Raw genomic sequence first — 18,093 nt, forward strand, 5'->3', positions numbered from 1 at the left:
GTGGTACTACACGTCTAAAAATGCTTTTTTCAGATGAAAAATAATGTGCATTTAATATAATATGTCTGAAAAAAGGGGCAAAAGATTCTATCCTGGTCCCTCTACTCAGAGATAATAATTAACAATTTAACATTTATTTTCTGTTCTTTTCGTTAGTGTGTATCATCTCTGTCATAAAAACCAGTGAGCACTCTGTCCCTGTTTACTGTTCGGAGACCTCCATTTTCCATTCGGCTTATTACATGTTTTTCTACAATATTCTATCTCCCCTGGCATGATTTTTAAAGACCAGTGTAGCATTCTGTCTTATGGAGGCATGGTCCATTTTACTTCGGACTTAAATAAACTTTTAAATTCCAAGTGTACTTAACTGAAATACTGAAAAGAGAACTGTGGTGGTACAGGAAGGCCCCTAACTCCCTTCTCATTATTTCCTGAGAGTAAAAGCTGTTGAAAATTTGGTATATATATTTCATGACCTTTATGCCTATGAGATACATATATATACACATATGAGAAATCAATATATAGGTGTGTGTATATATGCTTTATTTAAAAATGAGACCATACTATATGTTTTTCTGCAGCTCGCTTTATTCACTCAGGGGTATATCATGGACGTCCTCCCACTCCAGACTCACCCGGCCCTTTCAGATAGATTGGAGGGGTCTCCTGATGTGCGGGTGTCGTCTCTTGTCCACGGAAACATTTGGTGGGAGACTGCTGTGGACAAGGCCCTGGACCACGGCGAAACGCCGGCTCCCTCAGCGCCCGCAGCTCGCCTTGATTTACCGCATCATTGTCTTGATGGTGGACAGTTAAGTTTTCTCCATTTTCCACTGTCAGAAAGAATGTTTGAGTTGCATCCTTCTTGTACAGAACTTCCTGTGATCTTGTATGTGTATTCCTTTAGTTAAGGCTTCTGGAAATTTAGTCCCTGGATGTGACATTTACATTCATCACAGACTCCTTTCAAGTGACTAGAAATTCCTTCTCCATTGGGGAATGAAAAAATGCACAATTACTTATGTAACCAATTCTCTATCGCTGGATATGATTTCACTTCAGTTTTTCTTCCCACCTTTGTAAACAGTGCTGTGTAAATGCCCTGATGGGTACATCTTTTTGGACTGATTTTTTTTTCCTAAAGGAAACGATTCCTAGAAGTGGAGTTGAGTCAGTGTGTATGTACGTTTTTCAGAGCTTACAAATCCATTGATATGTCATCCTCTGAAAAAGTCGCTCATGATTTGTTCTCCCACAGATGGACACTAGCTAGATTATCTTAAAAATATTTGCCAATATGATAAGCAAAAGTGCTTTTTCATTTTTTTTTTGCATTTGATGACCAGTGAAGTTTTGAGCATTTTTCACTCATTAGTCATTTGACTTTTTTAAAATGAATGATTCCTTTTGTCCTTTGCCCACATTTAAGTGAGGGAGCTTCTTGTTGCTTTGTGACAGCTTTTTGTATGTTATGAAAATTAACTTCGTGAATTCATCAACATGTATCACAGAGCTTTTTCTTGTCATTTCTTTCCTTTCATTTTGTTCAGGAAGTTTTCTGATTTTTGTTGTGGCTCAAACTATTCTTAGGATAGTAAATGTCTTCCTTATGGGTTTTATCTTTGACATTATTCTTAGAAATACTCTCTTATAATGGAATAAATCTCTTCTGTAGGTATTTTTTAATCTCTAAGATGGAGATTATAATAGTACATGTTATAGTGAGGAGAAGTTGAGTTAATAAGAGCAAAGAGTTGTATTTGCTGTTACTAGTACTTTTTAATATTTACATCGCTATCTGCAATTTATATTGTGGTCATTATGAGAGGAGTAGAATTTATTCTTTCCAGGTGATTCTCTGTCCCAGGACAATTATCGAATTCATAATTTTCTCTTTGATTTGAAATCCCACCTGTACAAAATACTTACATACACTAGAGTCTTTTTTGAGCTCATGGTTCCCTTCTGTCAATCTCCTTTCCTTACTCCAGCACCATATCTTACATGTTGTAAAAATTTATTTAATAACTGGCAGTCTGATTTTTTTTGATTCTTTTCTTCCATCCCAAATTTTCTTGTCAAGTATTATGACTTTATTATTCCTGAAGAATTCCAAAATATTTTGTTCAAGTTAAAAAAAATCAGATTGGAATTTTCATGGGATTTTTTAGTAAGTTTTGAATTATTCTTAGGAGAACTTACATCTTTACAAAACTGCTTTTCTCCATGCAATATGTTTATGTCTCTACATTCATACCTCTTACTTTAACCCTCAGTACAGTCCTGAAGTTTCTCCATTTAGAATATGGGCATTATTTTTGAATTTATTCCAGATTATTGTTTATGTTTTTGTTAATTTTGTAAGTGAGAATTTTTTGCTATTATATTTTTAAATGTTTAAAACTGACATTTAGAAAGGAAGATTCGGTTTGTCAATACTCACTTTGTAACTTGTCATTTAAAATTGTAAGTATTAAGTACTTGTTCCAGAATCCTTTCTTTTCTGTTTTTTAAAATTTGTTTCCAAGATTCTCAAAATGTTCATAGCTAAGTAGTATAGGTGGGGACACAGATGGAGAGAGGAAGTGTGGCTCACGAACAAACTGTGAGCAATTTCATGGCTGCCTTTAGGCTGGAGAAGCCACAGAAGAGCCCAGGTTAGACCAAGGGTGGCTTTGTATGCACTTGAAAGCCAGCTTTCCTGCCTGTATGGTGAAGCCTGGTGGGCGTGGCAGGTAGATGATCAAGGTCTGATCAAGGTCATTGGCTGCACAGAGCACTGTGTCTGTGAGAACTGGAGACCATTACCATGGGAAATGCTTGGCGCCAGGAACACTGCAGGGGAGCTGGGGAGCCTGTGTGTTAAGGATTTTCCAGCCCTGGGAGTGGGAAGATGAGACTCTGCATTCAGATCTGAGTTTGAATTCATCCTCTCTTGTTTACTGGTCCTCTGACTTTTGTCAAGTTATCTACCCGCTTTGAACTCCTGTTTTCTTGTCTCTCAAAACAGGAGAATTACAGCCTGCTGCTAGAGTGTTTGATCAGGGTAAATGATTTGTGTCTATAAGATGCCACGTACAGTCACAATCTCAGTGAGAAATGGGCTGTCGCCTCTTCTTCTGCAACTCAGTGCTCGATAAGACATCGGGGGAAAGCCAGTCCCTAATTTGTATGTGATGCAATGAGGAACAAAATTAACGTCTTGCCTTTCCCTAGCAGGATTCTTATTTCTTTGCTTCATTTACCTCTTTCCTCCTTTACTCTCCCCTTTCACCTCCTCCACCAAAAGAGACTGAGTCTGTCTCAGAACACTACATTCAAATTACTTTAAATGTTGGCTCATCCCCATGAAATTACAGTGAAATTAAAAATAATCTGTACACGTCCCAGACATGATTATATTTGATTTACACACACACACACACACACACACACACACACACACACACACACACACACAATCAGGCTACCTCCCATTTGCTGAGGGAGAAGGACCACTTTTTCTGAGTTTTCATTCACTGAGCGTGAGAGCAAAGTCTCTTAAGCAGAAATTCGCCTGGCTTCTTGCATGGTTTTTTAAATTGGATTTCTGCTTTGTGTCCACAGAAATAGACTCCTATTAGAAGAGGGGAAGTGGAGACATAGATATTCTGCTGAGATATTGGTGTCATCATATTTGAGTTGGAAAGGACTTACGACAGCATAGAGTCGTACCTTTTTATGGGTGAGAATCCATGATAGTGTAACTTGGACAAGAACCCGGGTCTTCTGTCTTCATGTCCACGCGGATGAAGAGGCAACTGGGTGGGGGATGGCAGGGATCCTTACTTGAGTTCCGGGGTCTTGCTAGTTTCCATTGTTCAGCTGCCTTTAGTTTATGTCCATGTGGCCTCTCATGGGAAGGTCACTCTATCCTGATAGATTGAGTTTCTAATCAGCAAAAAGGTCTGGACCCACTCATGTTTCCCAGAGATTTTCTGCTGACCTGCTGACAGTTTATATACATGAGATCTTAGAAACTGCTGGATATAAAATCCTTATTGTTATCATTTGCCCTCGAGTTCCACAGGAATGGGGTGCTGTCTCAGGCTGTCTAAGGCCAGCTCTGAACAAAGATAGGGTGATAGGCTGTGCAGCTGGACACTCCCCAGTCGAATGGGATTTCCACCTTAGTTTTTAGAATCAGGCAGATGAGTTCAAATCTTACCTTTACCAGTTATTAGCTTTGTGACCTTGAGGAAGAAACTTTACTTTTTTGGGGACAAATTTTCTTTATCCGTAAATAAGTTCAGTATTTATTTTAGGGTTTTTGTTTTAGAATTGAATGAGCTAATTCCCTCATTTATTCCTAAAATACTGATCACATGGTTCTATGCTGGTGACCTAGTGGTTGATTACTAAGGGACTCAGTAGTGAGAATGTGGGTGAGGCTCTCTGGATAATAGAGCTTATATTCCATGATATGCTTGTAAAAGACTGGATTGCAGTGGATTTTTAGTAAATGTCCATTCTTTTCCTAATCCCCATTGATTGTGTATATATCTTTATACTAATATATGAACAATTTTTTATTGCAATATAAGTCTTTTTGTAGTATTTAAAGTATGTAGCTATAACAAAAATACGTGAAATAAAATGATTTGACTTTTATTTTCTTTTCAATAAACAAAACAAAATAAAATAGAAAAGAAAAGAAAAAGTTTTGAAGGAGTAGAAATAATTTTATTTCCGTGTAATCGACTCCCTATGTTAGGTTTTTCGGTTGTGTTCTTAAACAGCATATAAAATTGACAGGTTTTGACTTCAGTGTTGATAGCTGGGTGAGTATAGTTTCTTTTTGTGGTAGTCTTTGATGAATTATTTGCACTAGATCATAAATAATGTGCATGTTACATATTGGAAACGAGGAAAGAGTGGAGACATACTACCTCCAATGCAGTCATTTTGTTACCGAGTCCAAACTCATTCTGCTCACCAAATGACAGGCCAATAAACTGGGAGATGAGGTGTTGGAGCAAGGAATAGTGACTTTATTTGCAAAGCTGGCAGACCCAGAAGATGGCAGACTGATGTCCTGAAGAACCATCTTCCCCAAGTCAGAATTGAGTCTCCTTTTATACTAAAAAGGGGTGGGGCTGCAGTTGGTTGTTGGAAACTTCTTGTTGTATGAATTGCTTGTCCTTTGAATCCGCTGTTCTTGCAGCTGTCCATGTGGTTCAAATCATGTTGCCATTGTAATACCTCCAAAAGTAAAACAAAGTTATTCTCTATTTTGCAACTTGCCATCTCTACATAAGTGCAGATTAGTTAGCATCCTTCAAGATCACGGCCAGGAGAAGAGGCTGTCCTGTATATTTCAGTCTAAAGGCAACTTTCTTTTACAAATGGTGCAGAGATAGCAAGTCTGAGCCTAGAAAACAGGGCACAGGTTTAAAGCCAAAGGAACAGACCTAACATGGGGTCAAAATTGTTCTTTTCTATTACAATTCCCTTTTCCTCTTCATAGATAATTTTAGTAAGAAACATGAGCAATTTTGTATTTTTGCTTCTTAATAACCGATAAGTGGGCCAACTATACTTTTGTGAGCAGGGATGCTGTGCGGGCATAGGGGTCACAGCAAACTCTTGTTGGGGGTGGCCGACCCTGGAACATGTCTGATGCCCCGTGAGTGTTGGTGAGGGTCCCCTAGCCAGCGGCTCTCTTCAGGAGGCAGCATATGGGCATTGATATCTGGAGACCTCATTTTCGGCTGCAGGAAATTTTTTAGATACTGCGATTGAAAAATCACTCCAGCTGGGGATAATTAGGGAAAAAAGGAAAAGTAAAAGGGTTTGGAGTAGAGTAGAAGAGAAGGACATCAGATCACGGAGCCTGAGTGCTTGGCAGCGGGGCTTCGGGGGAGAGGGGAGCAGACGTGGGGAGGGGCCTGGCACCGGAACCAGCTCCTGCACCTGTCAACATGCCCAAGCCACATAGCTTTTAATTGGGCCACCTCTCTGGGCTGGATGTCACCCTGTGCAGAACCTTGAGAATCGAAGGTAAGGGGTGGGCAGCACTCACCTAGGGGTCACTGTAGATTTCGGTCAAGTCCACAGTGCCTTTTCTGTTCATGTGTCTTCACTTGTCCTTTATCTCAGGATCTGAGGAGGAGGAGAAAGGAACTCAGATAGAGATCCAGGAAGATATCCGACTGTGTTAAGAGAGGACAGACACAGTGACACGGGGAGCGAGGACACTTGCAGCAAAGTAAAATGACTTCACAACTATTGCTTCAGAGCTGCAGGTGTGAGAGAGCCTAAGCCTGTTTCAGAGTGCAGGGGACAAGCGGAAAGGAATGGCAAAATTTCCACTGAAAATTGAAATTTTGTTAAATAGCCTGCTACTGTTGCTTGTATCACTTGAATGAATGCAGGCATATTTCTGTGGGCATTTATAGGTTCACTCAACCCCACCAGCCCCTCTTGCCCCCATCGGGGATGGGATTTCTCAAGCACAGTGCACCTCCTGCTTCGGTGGGCCACGCTTCGGGTCCTCGCCTGGGGCCGGGCTGCTGCAAGGCACTGAGTCCCTGAGGCACGGCCTGTGATACACGACAGGAACATCTCTGCTATCGACTGAGGGCCTCCTTTTCCCCCTGCAGTGTAAGAATTCCGGTGACTGAGTTAGAAGCATGCTTCCAAGCTGTCCGTGTCCTCGGCATCCAGAAGCGGAGCCTGGAAGCTTCCGAATTTCTCCAGAATGCAGTCTACATTCACCTTCGGCAGGTGAGTGTATGTCCTTACACAAGTGGAGGAATTACTGCAGTTTTCCTGGAACTTACTCACCACTAGTCCATCTGATTTTTCTGTGCTAGGATTCAGTATGGCCTGCTAAAAAATCTGGAGTCAGATTTTGAAACCCTGATGAAGAGGATTATTTATTTTATTTCACTATATGATAATCTTTTACTTTCAAAATTCAGAATTTTTGGTTCTTTCAGGCATTTTTGGGGGTGTTGGTAAAACAAATTTGCTCTTACCGTCTTTGCGACCTGTTGCTTTGTGCCTCTCACCTGTCTTCTGTCACTTGTGAGGCAGTTCCATTTGTGACCCTGTCCGTGTTGTTCATGTTATACAACATAAAGTCTGTAAAAGTACAGTCCCTTTTACTCCGAAGACATTCCACAAATAACTCCTTAAATCTGGGTGTTGTTTTAAGAAGACAGAATCATTAGAACATGTAATTGCAGGTTGCTAGTGCAAAATCCCCAAATCAATAGTCTAGCTCAACATCTAAAATCTTTCTAATCTACCTTGGATTTGTATGGATAAGTGAAGCAATTTGCTAAGAATTGAACACCAGGGTTAGAATACAGGATGGTGTAGCTCAGCAGGTCCTCCTGAGCCAGCGCTGTGCCAGAGGGCGGGGCCGAGGGAGAGGGCGGGGCTTAGGGAAAGAGGAGGGCCAAGGAGGAGGGGGGTCCTGCCCTCCCTGAGCTGACAGTTTCATGGCAAACACCTTCACCATGTGAAGAACTTGGAGTTTCTTCTAAGAACACTAGGTTTGAAAAGAGTCATAAAAGAAAGGGAGTGACAAAATCCAATTTGTGTCAAGTAGGGGAGAGCAGCTGGAAGGCCACTTGGGAGACTCGTGAGTCCAGGTGGGCAGTGTTGGTGGCTTCTACCTGAGCGGTGGGACAGTCAGTGGGACAGTCACCGGGAAAAAACGAACAGATTTTAGGCATGTTTAGATGGTAAAAAGGAAAGGATGAATGATGTCTGTGAAGGTAGGATGGAGTAAGGCCCAGGTTTCTGGGTGGATTAATGAGGTAAATGATGGTCCTGCTGTGCTCTGAGCAGGGAAAGCTGCAGAGGGAGCTTTGGGGGAACGCTGATGAGTTCAGCTGTGGATAAATTGAAAGGCTGTTATATGTGTGGTCTGGGAGCTCAGGTGAGAGCCAGTAGCGAGTAGGGGGAGGGGAGAGAGACGTTCAAATCATTTTGTCTTGTGAGCATACAAATAATTATGAGTAATGATACACTTACGCCTCTATATTCTGGATTTAACACCCATTAACATTTTGTTATATTCACTGCAGAGGTTCCTAATATTTTTTAATAGAAATAAAATAAATAGAAACAAAATAGTGGAGTTAATAAACATCTTAGAGTTGATGTGTGTCCTTCTATGTATTTTGATACCTCATCTGTTTATAACCATAATCTATAAAAAGTTAACTAGTTTAGCATAAGTGTTAAACAGAGGGACGTGACACACAGTTTTGGGGCTTGAAGCTGATCTTCTCGGGCAAATTATGTAGCCTCTCTGTACCTTTGTTCCATCTTCTGTGACTGCCCCCGGGCCCCTCATCACAGATGATTTCCTAGACTAGATGATGGGAGGGAGGCTGCTGAAGGGGCTAAGAAGTGGCAACTGCTAGGGACACTTAAGAGAGAGACAAAAAGAGATTAAAGTCAATAAACTCAGTACAAACAAATACTCTCAAAAGAGAAAGAATCCTGCAGTGTTTTGAGCCACTTAGCATAAGGGAAACGAAATCACGTGGACCCAAAACTCTTGAGCATGTGAGTAATGTGGGTGGGAATGTGTCATCAGAAAAGGGTTGAGAAAAGGTCTTTTGGTTTCCCTTGACGTTTCCATTAAGGATGGGGAGCAGAAGTGAAAACCCTCAGCTTCAGTGGAAGCTGCTGTTTTGTGTGAAACTGACCAAACTTTGGAGACCAGTCATCAGCGGTGCTGGCAAATGAAGAGATTTCGGGATTGGGTGGGGCACTTGCTGTGACTTCCAGGTGACCTACTGGCTGGGGGCTGTGAGGCGGGCAGTATGTTTGCAGGGAGACCCGGGCATAATCCCTGGCTCTGAGGCTGCTGGTCTGACTAGCAGACCTGGGCACAGGCAGTCCTAATGGGGCAGCTCGGGATGTGGCCTGGGACACCTGCCGTGCCGAGGGGGAGAAGAGCGCTTCCCAGAGGGGGTGTCCCTGCGGAGAGTGGAAACGTCCTCCTGCAGGGAAGGAAGAGCCTCTGAGCAGGGTGCTGGTTGCACAGGCAAGACCACCCTGAGCACTGAGGGTTTGGGGAGCCGGAAGTCACACAGTGGCCTGAGCAGCCTTGTTCCTGAGAAACTAGAGGGAGATGAGGCTGAAAAGACAGGCTAGGGTCAGACACTGTGGTGGGTTATGAGTGACAGTAAAGGACTGGTCAGGCAGGCACGAGAGAACCCTGTGGGTGTCCCAGCTGGAGCGTCACGCCAGAGGGTGGAGCTGAGTTATAGACTTTGCAACTTATTAGCTGTGTGACTTTGAGCAAGATCACCCCACCTCTCTATATATACCTTCATCTGTAAAATGACACAGTGACAAGCTCGTGTCATCAGAAGGCTTAGTTTAGCTCTGATCCTCTGTGTCCAGTCCTGTCAGTGCTGCCCTGCAAGTTTCTGCAGTGGCTGCTCTTACCCTGAGATGGGAGGGCATAGAGGGACTTTGTAGCGCCCGAGGGCAGGAAGGGGTTGCTTTAAAAACAGACATGTAGCTGCCTGCAGCTTTAGGCCTGCAGGCAGTTTGGTTGATGGTCCTGGAGAGGACTTTGGAGGCCTTAGCATGTTCATAAGACTTGTTTTCCCTTGGGGGCCGGAATTGCCTATGCAGATTAATGTGGAAAATTTGGGCTTCTGGCAAAGCTGTTTTCAGAAATGGTAATATACATAACATATCGTAGAAAATATAATGCTTTTATTTAATCTGTGGGACTTTGCAGCTGTTGGGAACACCTCTGTTGGCCTGGTCTCCACGGAGGACACTAGGGGTCGGCAGAGCGTGCGGGAGGGCAGGTAGCCTGCAGTGCTGCTGCGGGGTGTTCTCCCGAGTAGAGCACTCTGCTGAGTTGACTCTTCTCTGAGTTTGGTTGCCAGATGAGCAGACAGCAAATTAATGAGTTCTGGTGGGATTGTATAATGACAGAAAGAAAGAGGGACCCGTAGTTTTTCTGGACTAGAACACGCTTTTGGTTCCTGATCCAGTGTGTTCCATTACAGAATTGATGAGTTGTGTCTATTCTGGGACTTGTCGACTGAAAGAAATGTGTAGCCTGAAAGTTTAGAGTTACACTTTATTAGGCGGGAGGACTCGAGGCGGGATGACAGCCTTCAAATCTGTCTGAGGGACTGCTCCCAAGAAGTAGGGGAGGAACTAGGATTATATAGGAGCTTTACAACAAAGACCAGGGAGTTGGAACAATAAAAGATTGCTTTTTATCTAAAGAAATCCAGGCATCTCAAGTTAAAAAATTTAGTGCCTTTGTATGTATCATTTGACCTCACTGGATTCATTCTTTAGACAAGCACCTAGCTATCTAGGGCAATTATCCTGTCTTCTTATTCTCAGTCTGTTCAGAGGGCAGCATTGTGAGTGGCTGTAGAGGCTGGGCTTCAGGTCTGTCCGCACTGGGGGGTGGCGGCAGCCTTGATGACTTGGTTTCAGCATTCTTTGTTTACTGACATGGTTGTAGTATTTTAATTCACATTGTAGTATTTTCATTCACAGACTGATTGTGGATAATCTGGAATCTTGCAAAGGAAACGAGATGGAATTACTGCAGGTACCTTCTACTTTAATAAGCCGTGTGCAAACATAAACATGGAGGAAGCATACATTTGAATTTGGTGGTGTAGGGAAGGGTTTCTGCACATTACAGGAGAACGCAAGGCAGAATATCTCTTCTTTGTTGGCAGGGATGTGGGTCAACCTGTCTTTTCTGTAGCGGTTTCTGAGAGCACTTTATGGTAATTAACAAACATTGACAAACGGTGGCACACTTTGCATTTAAGAGCTGACCTGTGCAAACGTGTATTGGACAGGTGGATTTCATAGGCAAGTGGTGAGGTGGATTGGAGAGAGGTGTAGCCCAGGCCTGGGCTCAGATTCAGGTTTAAATCGCCATTTCCTCACCAAAGGACCTTGGACTAGAGTGTAACCTCCATTAAACTGTTGGTGAATCTGTGAAATATGCATTATAATATTCGTTTCTTCCTGGGTTTGTTGTAAGTTTTAAACAGTATTATAACACACATGAAACACTTAACAGGCACTTAGCAGTGTTTACTGTGTCCTTCCGCCCCGCTTAGCGTGTGTTACAGCTGTAAAGGTAGCATGTGCCTGTTGAGGACGTACTGGTAGCCGCTTGAATAGGTTGTGAATTTGGTGATTTCCTTTAATCCTTGAAACTCTACATGCCATGGGCAGTTATTTTCATGAACAGATGAGGAATCTTAGGGTAAAGAAGACGGTGTAATTTGCCCAAAGTCAGACCATAATTTTGGGTGCAGGGGCCTCTGTTCAGCATGGGCCCCTGGGATTTCTGCCCTCTCCGTTCAGCACCAGAGCCAGACGTGGAGTCGCCTGTCTCCCAGCCCAGAATATCCGGCAGGCAGCAACACAAACCTGGACCTGTTCTGCTTAAGCAAAAACTCCGGAGGGGAGGCAGGTACTAAAGGGATAAATGTAAAAACAGACGACTGCAAACTGTTATCAGCTCAGAGAAGGAAAGGAACACGCCTCGCCGTGCAGAGCTGGGAGCTTTCCCTTCAGGGCTGCTCTGGGGGCGTTCATTTCAGCTAAACAAACTCAGCTCCTGCACCAAGGCATGAAGGCAGGGTGCATGTAACCAGGCTGACTGTGCCTCGTTGATCATATTCATTCCTAATCCAGTGTCAGCTGTCACGGGCACTTACCTAGTAAACAGATGTCGGCCATAATCATCACGCACTTTGCTTGGTAGTTTTATTGGCCCCAATTTTGAGATGAGGTAATTGAAGCTGGGGAGTTTGCTGCATGCCCGTGATTACCTTGGAAATACCCCTACTGGTCTTTCAACCTAGACTGGTGTGGCTGTTACATCCCAGCCCTGTGAATGGCATCGTGTAGCTTCTACCAAGTGGCCCAAATGACTGACATTGATTTTCTTAATCCGTAGGAAATGGTATGTGACAATAAGAGAAAAGGTGGTAAGAAATTCTTTGGAAAACTAGAACAAAATCCAATACTTCCCCAGCTGGGGTAGCGTATCCAGTGTCACTCATCCCACTCACAGCCTGGCACCTCCTCCCTCCCGACTCCGTGTTCAGAAGCCACTCTGAGCCTTCGAAGAACATTTTGCCTCGTGACACTGTTGACTAAGACCTATGACCTCTCTGTCCCTGGTTTACTCTCTCTTCAAGGCCATTTAAATTTTATGCAGGCTCCTCCACTCCGATGTAAGAAAAGACTCTTTAAACTTCTTGATGAAGCTCCTTAATGAAGATCTTGTGAAGGAAACCTAGTCAAAACCTGGGAGGTATGCACACAGTGACTGCATGCAACCTCAGCACTTTGTGAAGTTCAGAATCAGAGGGGTGGGAGACTCAGGAAAGGCTTTTTAAGGTAGAAAGGGGAAAGTGAAAGGATGCAGGCTGTGTGAGACTGAAATATCTCGGTCCCAGCCAGCAAGGCACCTGCGTTCAGGATGGTGAATGGGGAGTACAGAGTTCTCACAAAAAAGAAGTGGTGGGATGGGAGGGAGGACAGATAGATTCTTTACTAGGGAAGGAAAAAGTGGGCTGAAAATTTCCTGGTTGAATAAGAGGACTGTGACATGATGTGCTTGCATTTTGGAGATAAGGGTTTTGTGGGGACAGGCCTAGGAGAACGCTCTCTGGCTGGGGAGTCAGCACAACAGAGAACCACAGAGAACCGGGCTGACCTCAGGGCCCCTGCTGGGGGAGGGGCTGCCCGCCATTTTGGTCCTGGGGGCTACTTCTGTCCCTTAGCTGGGGCCTCAGAGCTCCCTTCACATCCCAGTCCTGTTGATACAAGAAAACATATGTGGGGCATGGGAAGGGCTGTGTCCCAGGCTTTGGTTGAGCCCCTGGAATGTGCCCCACCAGACGTGGGTCCTTGGCTTCATGCAGGAAAGGTTTCAAAAGCAACTGTTGAGTAAAGGTAGATTTATTCACAGAGACACATTGAAAGGCAGGAGAAATTCCACGAGGTGTGGGGGTTGGGTGCTCAGATTAAAAGTAGGTACACACTCCACAGACAAAGTGTGGGCCTTCTCCGAAGAGGGAGAGAGAGTGATGACCGCGAGGTGGCGCTGTGTTGCTGGTTTTCATGGGCTTGGTTGTTTTATATGCTAATAATTAGAAGGAGCAGCCTAAGGGCAAGGGGCTGGGATTCCCAGGGAGTTGGCCATTTCCCACCCTTTGACCTTTTGTGGCTAGCCTTGGGATGGCCATGGTGCCTTGGGGCGTGTTATTCACCATGTTACTATTACAACGGGTGTATAATGAAGCTCAAGATCTGCTAGAAGTAAAATCTCTTCATCCTGAGCCTCAAGGCCTACTGGGGTTTGAATCCTTCACCATTTTGATGTTAATTGCTGTGGCCTTCATTGAATGGCTGTGCTCTGGCCCCTTCCATCCTGTCTCACTGTGTTGACACAGAGAGAGCAAAGGCCGGGCCCTGCCTGTGCTCCTGCATTTAACAGGGAGAGGGGTGTGGTGGGCTGAGGATGACTCTGAGTGGTGAGAAGGATGTTTCAGATTTTCCCACGTGGGACATGGGGACGTGCCAGCAGCCACCGCAGATTTATCTCACGGGCATTATCGCTTGTGTCACTCATCTTTTTCTATTTTTCTTTCTTTTTTTTTTTTTCAAGTATTTAATCTAAATTTAACATCAGGTTTTCTTAGGAAAGAAATTTCTCTTTTTCTTTTCATTGGGGCTCTTTTGGGGGGGTAGGTAATTAGGTGTATTTATCTGTTAGAGGAGGCCCTGGCGGTTGAACCCGGGACCCCGTGCACGCTAAGAACATGCTCTACCACTGAGCTCTACCACCCGCCCCATCATCTTTTACTTTTTGTTTTAGCTGCCAAGAATCTTACGGCTGAATTTCTAGTTGGCCTTTAACACTTACCCTGACTTCATGGCATTCGTTTTTATGAGTTTTCTTCCCCCTGGTTTCATTTAAGTATTGAATCTCCATTTTCTCTTCACTCTAACTTTTGTCTTTTTGTTGTTATGGTTGTTAAGCTGTGTTAAAAATTGTTTAATTTCTCTTTTAGCAGGAGGCTGAAAGTAAATAAATATGTAAACAAACTTATCACACTTAAATGTTTTATACATTCTAAGCTGTTTATTAGTTACTTAAAAACCGAATTGAATACTGAAGTGATAACATTTTAAAATTATTTTTTAACATTTTATAAAATTATAGCTGATTTACAATATGATATAAGTTTCAGGTGTACAATAGTTGCACAATTTTTATTGTTATGCTCCATTTATAGTTATTGTAAAACATTGGCTATATTCCCTGTGTCGTAAGATACATCCCTGTAGCGTGTTTATGTTACATGGAGCAGTTTGTATAAGAAAGTTGGGTAATACAAAGTCTGGGGCGTGGCTCTGTCTAACCCATGTTCCCGGTCACCCTTCCTGTCAGAGCCCAGGCCCTCACTCCTTTCTGCAGGGGAGCACCTGGAGGCAGCCCTCATCAGCGCTGGCACCACCCTCTGAGTGGCAGTGACAGCAGTGACTGTGTGTGGACGTGCAAAGTGTTGTTCCAGGAGCTTTACATGCATTTCTGCATTTAATAATTAAAGCCCTCCTGTGAGGAATCATTTTAGGTTTTTAATGAATAATACATTTTATTTTGATTTTGAGAGTTCAAACTTCCAGAAAATTTACTGGAATAGTACAATAAAGGCTTAGATACAGTTCACCTAAAAGGGCACTGTTTGCCCTTTTGTGTCTGGCTTATTTTAGTATAAACTTTCAAGGTTCATCCATGTTGTAGCCTCAGTCAGTACTTTATTCTTTTGGTTTTATAATATCCTTTTTCTTTTTTTTTTTCGTTTTTTCTCTATTTAAAAATATTTTCATTGAATTCTAGTCAGTTTATAATGTTGCGTCAGTTTATAATTTTGCATCAGTTTCTTGTGTACAGCACAACACTTCATTTATATAGGAACATACATGTATTCATTTTCATATTCTTTTTCAACATAAGTTACTATAAGTTATTAAATATATTCTCCTGTGCTATACAGTATAAACTTGCTGTTTACTCTATACATACTCAGTATCTGCAAATCTTGAACTCCCAATTTATTTCTTCCCACACCCTCTCCCCTCTGGTAACCATAGTTTGGTTTCTATGTCTTTGTGTCTGTTTCTGTTCTGTAGATAAGTTTATCTTTTTGTTTGTTTGTTTTTTTAGATTCCACATGTGAGCGATCTCATATGGTATTTTTCTTTCTCTTTCTGGCTTACTTCACTTAGAATGACATTCTCCACGTCCATTCATGTTTCTACAAATGGCATTATTTTATTATTTTTTTATGGCTGAATAGTAGTCTATTGTACAAATATACTACAACCTCTTTATCCAGTCATCTGTCAGTGGACATTTAGGTTGTTTCCATGTCTTGCTATTGTAAATAGTGCTGCTCTGAATATTGGGGTGTAGGTATCTTTTTGAATTACGATTCCTTCTGGATATATGCCCAGGAGTGGGATTGCTGGGTCATATGGGAGGTCAATGTTTTGTCTTTTGAGGAACCTCTGTACTGTTTTCCACAATGGCTCCACCAAACTGCAACCACAGTGTAGGAGAGTTCCCTATTCTCCACAGCCTCTCCAGCATTTATTGTTTGTGAACTTCTGAATGATGCCTATTCTGACTGGTGAGATGTGATATTTGATTGCAGTTTTGATTTGCATTTCTCTGATAAAGATATTGAGCATTTTTTCATGTGCCTATTGGCCATTTGTATGTCTTCATTGGAGAAAAGCTTCTTTAGGCCTTCTGCCCATTTTTGAATTGAATTGTTTGTTTTTCTTTCTTATCAAGTGTAAAAGGTGTTATATATTCTGGGAATTAAGCCCTTGTCAGTCTCATTTATTGCAACTATTTTCTCCCATTCCATAGGTTGTCTTTTAGTTTTGCTTACTGTTTCCTTTGCTGTGCAAAACCTTGTAAGTTTAATTACATCCCACTTGTATATTTTTGCTTGTATTTCTATTGCTTGAGTAGACTGCTCTAGGAGAACATTGCTGAGATGTATGTCAGATATTTTGCCTATGTTTTCTTCTAAGACGTTTATAGTGTCTTGTCTACGTGTTTAAGTCTTTAAGCCATTTTGAATTTATTTTTGTGTATGCTGTGAGGGAGTAGTCTAACTTCATTCATTTACATGCAGCTGTCCAGTTATCCCTACACAATTTGCTGAAGAGGCTGTCTTTAATCCATTGTATGTTCTCACCTCCTTTGTCAAAGATTCAATGACCAAAAGTTTGTGGGCCTATTCTTGGTAATTTTGTTTATCCGTTCATTGATGGATGGATATTGTTTGTAACCTTTGTCTACTCTGAATGATACTGCCATGAATATTGATGTGCAAGTTTTTGTGAGAATATGTTTTCATTCTGTTGGCTGTAGAGTTGGCCCGCCATATCTGTAATTTCCACCTCATGGATCCAGATGGCTGATTGTAAAGGGACTCGAACATCCTTGGATTATGGTATCCAGGGTGGGGGGTTCCTGAAACCAACCCCCCGAGGATACTGAGGGATGACTCTACATGTAGGAGTGGAATTGCTGAGCCATATAACTCTAACCTTTTGAGGAAACACCAGACTTCTCCAAAGAAGCTGCACCATTGTCCCTTTCCACTGGCCGCAAATGAGGTATCTCTGCCTCCTCAACGACACTTGTTATTGTCCATGTTTTGATTAAAACCGTCCTAGTGGGTGTAAAATGAGAACTCATTTTGATTTTGATTTGGCTAGTGATGCTGAGCTTCTTTTCATGTGCTTATCGGCCATTTGTGTATTTATTTAAATCCTTGGCAAATTTAAACATTGGGTCGATTTTCTTTGTATTGTTCAGTTGTAAGCATTTTTTATATATCCTGAATACTAGTCTCTTCTTAGATACATGCTTTGCAAAATTTTTCTCCTATTCTGCAGATTGTCCTTTCACTTTAGTTTTTTTAAGCATTAAAACAATTTCTTTACAGGGGAGGTAATTAGATGTACTGATTTATTTTATTTTTCTTGCTAAGCATGCACTCTGTCACTTGATATACCCCCTTCCCCTGTCATTTCACTTTCTTGATGATGTAATTTGTAACAAAAAGGTTTTAACTTTCATGAAGTCCAGTTTATCTGCTTTTTTCTTCTATCACTTGTGCTCTTCTTATTGTATCTAGGAAACCAAAGCCTATCCTAGGACCACAAAGATTTATACTGTGTCTTCTTTTAGAAAGTTTATAGGTTTAGTTTTTACGTTTCTGTCTGTGATCAATTTTGAATTAATTTTTATTTATTTAAAATATGGGGGTCCAGATTCCAGATTCATTCTTTTGCCTGCAGATACTCAGCACTCCCTGCACCATTTGTTGAATAGACTATTCTTTCAATGGAGTGTTGTTGACACCCTTGTGGAAAACTGACTGTAAATGTAAGTTTTTCCCCCTGGGTTTTTATTATGTCTCATAGATTTATTTACCCAAACTTATGCCAGTACCATTCTGACTTAGTACTATAGCTTTAGTACCCTTTAAAGTGAGTCCTCCAACTTTTCTCTGCTTTTTCAAGATTGTTTTGGCTGACCTGGGCCCCTTGCACTTCCATATGAATTTTGGGATCACTTTTTCAATTTTTGCAAAGAAGTCAGCTGGAATATTGATAAGGATTCCACTGAATATGTAACTCACTTTGGGGAGTCTTAGCATTTTTAACAATATTGTCTACCATTCCATGAACATGGGATGTGTTCCATATATGTAGATCTTTTAAGTATTACTTTGATGATACATCAAAATATTCAATGTACAAATCTTGTAAATTTTTGTTAAATGTATCTCTCATTTTATTTTTAATGCTGTTGTAAATGGAAAGGCTGAGCTTCTTGAGGGTAGGACTATATATTAATTTGTTTATTTCTAGGATTTCTACACAGCAAATACTCTAGGTTTATATTTGCTACATAAATCTATCCACAACTCTTCCCACCCCCGTGTTATAAGAAACCAAGACCCAGGTTAAGCT

At 41.9% G+C, this 18,093-nt stretch overlaps 1 protein-coding gene across 9 annotated transcripts in view; it reads left to right on the forward strand.

Moving 5' to 3' along the window:
* The window catches only part of LOC141579551 (uncharacterized), a 139,538-nt gene that overhangs the window by 54,951 nt on the left and 66,494 nt on the right, over nucleotides 1-18,093 (forward strand). For 6 of the 9 annotated variants that reach the window (XM_074376034.1, XM_074376028.1, XM_074376027.1 and 3 more), the window contains one exon: nucleotides 6,648-6,771. The gene's annotated coding sequence lies outside the window, so the exon portion shown is untranslated. Of the gene's footprint in view, nucleotides 1-587; nucleotides 1,131-6,647; nucleotides 6,772-18,093 lie in introns of those variants that run through there. The other 3 variants (XM_074376033.1, XM_074376032.1, XM_074376029.1) reach the window with 2 other exon arrangements.

Source organism: Camelus bactrianus, chromosome 13, assembly GCF_048773025.1.
Source record: "Camelus bactrianus isolate YW-2024 breed Bactrian camel chromosome 13, ASM4877302v1, whole genome shotgun sequence".
Classification (NCBI taxonomy): domain Eukaryota; kingdom Metazoa; phylum Chordata; class Mammalia; order Artiodactyla; family Camelidae; genus Camelus; species Camelus bactrianus.